The sequence below is a fragment of the Hemitrygon akajei genome, chromosome 4 (genome assembly GCF_048418815.1).
Source record: "Hemitrygon akajei chromosome 4, sHemAka1.3, whole genome shotgun sequence".
Lineage (NCBI taxonomy): Eukaryota > Metazoa > Chordata > Chondrichthyes > Myliobatiformes > Dasyatidae > Hemitrygon > Hemitrygon akajei.
The window spans coordinates 17960243-17966242 of NC_133127.1; positions in this window are offsets into that span (position 1 = coordinate 17960243).

A 6000-nucleotide genomic window follows, 5' to 3' on the forward strand; every position below is an offset into this window, starting at 1 on the left:
TAAGTTTAGAAACTTTTATCAGAGAAACCCAGCAGCCATTCTTTGTCAATTATATCTTGGAATTGGGTGAAGTGGGAGGTGAGGTCTCACTGGCAAGGCTGCAATTTGATGCTTGGGCTTTGATGTCCACATTTTAAATCAATCTGCAGGCATTGATGTTCAGTATTGAACCCCAGACAAGCTGATGATAGGACCCAAAACTCTGGGCTTGTGACTGACCCGTCCTTGTGCCTCTTCAGGCCATATTTACATCACATATTAGATATGAATATGGTATAATACAGAAAAGGAAACATTAAGAAATCTTGTAACCAAATGAGATTATTTAGAGTAAAGTCCCAGGAAATATTTTCTCTTCCTTCAGTGCCATGGTGGTATAACAGTTAGCATGAAGCTATTAGAGCTCAGGATGTTCCAGAGTTTGGTGTTCAACTCCAGCACTGTCTGTAAGGAGTTTGTACGTTCTCCCCATGGAACACAAGGGTTTCCTCTGGGTGCTCTGGTTTCCTCCCATGGTCCAAATACATACTGGTTAGTAGGTTAATTGGTGATTGTAATGACCAATAGCTGTGTAGCTGGGCAGTGAGTCTTGTTGGGTCTGAAGAGACTGTTCAGCGTTGTATCTGAAAATAAATGTAAAGCACTAAATTATGCAAGTTCCAGTAATCAAATTATTTCAGGTGAATTTCACAAACTCTCAAATTGAGTTAGATTAGACATTTCTATCTGCTGGTATGCACTGAACCATTTCTTTTGATCTTTGAGTATTACATAGGATATGTGGAAACAGTATGGCCGATTGGATCATGTGCTATTGTCCCCAGTTGCCAAGAGGAAGACATTGAACAGTTTCAATCCTGGTGGTGTTAGCTGGCGTAGAAGCTGAGATTCATCTTTCGAGATTAGATGGAGAATGTCAGAAGGGATGGTGAGAACGTGGCAGAGACTGGGATGGGGGGGAGAGAAGGGGACAGAGGAAAGTTAATGATAAGAATGATACAGGGGAATACTAGAATTTTTAAAAAAGGGAGTTAACACCCAAATATGCCTTTTTCCCTTTCACGTTCTCTCCAAGTCTATATTTACAGGAAATCAAGTGACTGTGGCTAGCTGAACAATAGTTCTGAATGCATTGAGCATCGGTATGCTTGGAAATCACATGATTCACTTACGCAGGTTAGCTTTAGTCTGTCTGCTTCCTGGAAATCTGGTGACCTACAGATTCCAAACAATCAGTAACAAATATCCTTGTGTGCAGCTTGAATCTTCCTGTTGTACTTTCCTCACTTTCCTGCCCCAACCCTGGACAAGAGAACGGGTTGCAAAGGAGAAGAGAATGGTGGCTTAAGCTGATTCATCTACATCCAGTGGTCACTTTATTAGGTACACCTGTACACCTGTCCATTAATGCAAATATCTGTACAGCCAATCATGTGGTAGCAACTCAATGCATTAAAGCATGCAGACACAGTCAAGAGTTTCAGTTGTTGTTTAGAGCAAACATCAGAATGGGGAAGAAATGTGATCTAAATGCCTTTGACCATGCAGTAATTGTTGGTGCCAGATGAGGTGGTTTGAGGATCTTAGAAACTGCTGCTGTTGCTTTTATTGTGTATTTTGCACACGTAAGTTATGCATAGTTCTTGTTAAGATAATCTAATATTAACTTATGCTTGCTCTTGTCTTGTACAATGCTGCTGCTCAACAATGCTAACTTTTCTGCAATTTATCCTGAGTGAATTTATGCCGATAACAACAATAAACTTGAACTTGCCTTCTGATACGGACAAGTACAGAGTTCACAGGAATGGAGTCACAGTCAGAGCAGGTGATGACGACAGCACTTGACACTCTGACATCACCAGACAGTGCATTGAGTATTGGAGCTGAGACATAACGCTACTGTTGTATAAGACATCTGAAACATTGTACTCGAAATGTGTATAGTTTTAGTCACCCTGTTATAGGAAAGATATCATTAAATTGGAAAGAGTGGAGAGATAATCTACAAGGATACAATAAAACATTTGGATAAGAATCAGAATCAGAATCAGACTTTAATCGCCAAGTACCTATGCACATACAAGGAATTTACTTCCGGCAGATGTTGTCTCTCTGCTCATAACAATAATAATGATAAATATAAATGAAAATATAGATTATACATACAGGTAGTGCAATCCAAGTAATAGTTAGCCGACAGTTAACCGGCAGTTAACTGTTCAGCAAAGTGACCGCAGTAGGGGAAAAACTTCTCCAGTGCCTATTAGTCTTAGTCTGGAGGGATCTGAAGCACCTACCAGACGGAAGCAGATCAAACAGTCCGTGCGCAGGATGGGAGGAGTCCTTTATGATGTTCCCCGCCCTCTTCTTCAACCTGGAAGAGTACAGGTCCACAATAGAGGGCAGGGAGGCTGCAATGATGCGCTCGGCAGTCCTCACTGTGCGCTGTAGTCTGGTTCTATCCTGCTTGGTGGTGGCTCCAAATCACACAATGATGGAGGTGCACAGGACAGACTCAATGACTGCAGTGTAGAACTGCAGCAGCAATTCCTGAGGCAGACCGTATTTCCTCAAGAGCCGCAGGAAATACATCCGCTGCTGGGCCTTCTTCAGGATGGAGCTGATGTTCTGCTCCCACTTCAGATCCTGAGAGATGGTGGTTCCCAGGAACCTGAAGTTCTCCACGGTGGACACAGGGCTGTTGAGGACTGTGAGGGGAGACATAGCGGGGGGGATGTCTCCTGAAATCCACTATCATCTCCTTTGTCTTGAGCGTGTTCGGCTCCAGATTGTTCTGACTGCACCAGAGCGCCAGTTGGTCCACCTGCTGTCGATATGCAGACTCATCACTATTCTGGATGAGTCCGATGACGGTAGTGTCGTCTGCAAACTTCAAAAGCTTCACATAGGGGTTGGAGGAGGTGCAGTCATTGGTGTAGAGGGAGAACAGCAGTGGAGAGAGGACACACCCCTGGGGGGCGCCGGTGTTGGTGATTCGAATATCCGAGGTGACCTGTCCCATACCTGCTGACTTCTGTTGGTCAGGAAGCTGTAAATCCAATCGCAGAGGTCAGGTGGCACAGCAAGGTGAGACAATTTGGAGCAGAGGGTATGAGGGACGATGGTGTTAAACGCCGAACTGAAATTCGGATAACTGGGGTTTAGTGGGTATAAGAATTAAATTCAAGTTCAAGTTTAATTACCATTCAACCATACGTAGATGCAGTTGAATGAAACAGCATTCCTCTGGGGCCAAGGTGCAAAACATACACAGCACATTCAAAATAGCAAGCGAGAAAACAAGGTTAACCAAAAAATAACACATGACCACGGACACCACGCTACACCACTTCCAGCGTCTCCTCTCCTAGACTGCAGCAGCAGACGAGCCTGCAGCTTGAGGAATAGTCCTCACTACAACCAAGGCCATCCAGCTCCCCTACTGTCTTTTGCACCACCAAACAAGGGAAACAGGCCTGTGGAATCTTACATCATCAAATGAGGGCAAATGGATCTAGCTTGGTGGGCACTATGGTCGGCATAGACAAATTGGGTCATAAGCCCTGTCTCCAAGCTCTCTAATCCTTGACTATGAATCTATGATTATGAGACCAATTGAATGAAAGACTTATATCATAAACATGAGATTACTTCTTCTTTAGCCCTTTACCTCTTCCATCTATCATCTCCCAGCTTTTTATTTCACACCCCCTTCCCCTACCTGTCCACTTTACTTCTCACCTGGTCTCATCTGTCTGCTTGTACTCCCTGTGATGTGGGCAGCATGCAATTGTCACCACACATTCGGGCTCCAACATAACAGTCCCACAATGCTCAGCAGAACAACACAGAGCACAGCAAGCAATAAAGCAACTACAAAGCAAGACAATTTCCTCCCTCCCACCCACCCACTCACACAGACTGTCCTCCAACCCCAGGACAGGCCTCCCACATCCAGCTCCAGACTTACAATCAACCTTCGGGCTTCGATCTTCACTATCAACGACATGACTAATGGGATCCCAGACACCAGTCTCAAATTGCAGGCTTCTCGACAGTGATATAATGAGGGCACATTACAGAAATTAAAACATTAAGAAATCTTGATCTTTTAAAGTTCAATCCCAGATAGAGGAAGGGCCTAAAGTATACAGGTTTAATTTATCAAGTTATTTAAGGTGAACTTCTCAATCTCTCAAGTTAATTTAAATTAGTTTAGACAGTTCAGTCAGTTGGTATGCATTGAAACATCCCTTTTGATCTTTGAGCATTATTTAGGATATGTGGAAACAGTATGGTTATTGGAATATGTGCTGTTTGTCCCCAGTTGCCAAGAGGAAGATACTGAATGTTTTCAATCCTTGTGGTGTTAGTTGGCATAAAAGATGAGATTCATCTTTTGAGATTAGACGGAGAATGTCAGAAGGGATGGTGAGAACATGGCAGAGACTGGGATGGAGGGAGAGGAGGGGACAGAGGAAAGTAAATGACAAGAATGATACAGGGGAATTTTAGAATTAAAAAAGAGGGAGTTAACACCTGCATACACCCTTTCACTTTCACTTTCTCTCCAAGTCTACATTTACAGGAAATCAAGTGACTGTGGCCAACTGCACAATAGTTCTGAATGCTTGGAAATCACATGATACATTGTCTGTCTGTTTCTTGGAAGACTCGTGATCTGCAGATTCCAAACAATCAGTAACAAATATCTCAGTGTGCAGCTTGAATCTTCCTGTTGTACTTTCCTCACCTTCCTGCCCCAACCCTGGACAAGAGAACGGGTTGCAAAGGAGAAGAGAAATGGAGCTTAAGCTGATTCATCTATATTCAGTGGCCACTTTATTAGGTACACCTGTACACCTGTCCATTAATGCAAATATCTGAATAGCCAATCATGTGGTAGCAACTCAATGTATTAAAGCCTGCAGACAGTCAAGAGTTTCAGTTGTTGTTTAGAGCAAACATCAGACTGGGGAAGAAATGTGATCTAAATGCCTTGGAACATGCAGTATCTTAGAAACGGTTTGCTGTTTATTTTATTTATGCCGATAACAACAATAAACTTGAACTTGCCTTCTGATACGGACAAGTATAGAGTTCACAGGAATGGAGTCACAGTCAGAGCAGGTGATGATGACAGCACTTGACACTCTGACATCACCAGACAGTGCATTGAGTATTGGAGCTGAGACATAACGCTACTGTTGTATAAGACATCTGAAACATTGTACTTGAAATGTGTATAGTTTTAGTCACCCTGTTATAGGAAAGATATCATTAAATTGGAAAGAGTGGAGAGATAATCTACAAGGATACAATAAAACATTTGGATAAGTACATGGATAACTGGGGTTTAGTGAGTATAAGAATTAAATTCAAATTCAAGTTTAATTACTATTCAACCATACGTAGATGCAGTTGAATGAAACAGCATTCCTCCGGGGCCAAGGTGCAAAACATACACAGCACATTCAAAATAGCAAGCGAGAAAACATAGTTAACCAAAAATAACACATGACCACGGACACCACGCTACACCACTTCCAGCGTCTCCTCTCCTAGACTGCAGCAGCAGACGAGCCTGCAGCTTGAGGAATAGTCCTCACTACAACCAAGGCCATCCAGCTCCCCTACTGTCTTTTGCACCACCAAACAAGGGAAACAGGCCTATGGAATCTTACATCATCAAATGAGGGCAAATGGATCTAGCTTGGTGGGCACCATGGTCGGCATAGACAAATTGGGTCATAAGGCCTGTCACCAAGGGAGGGAAGAATGTTCGCATAATCATCGTCAACCGTTGTTCAGGGACCTCCAAAGTTGTCGATGGCATTCGAACATCATGGTTAGTTTTTACTGCTGGCACTCCACACATGCATGTCCTTTCTGAGACCATTCCAGACAAATCTTAATGCAACCGTTTTCTGTGAGACCTTCTGGATGGATGTGAGAGGCCATGTACAGAGTCAAAAACAGTAAGTCTCCAGTTTGCAG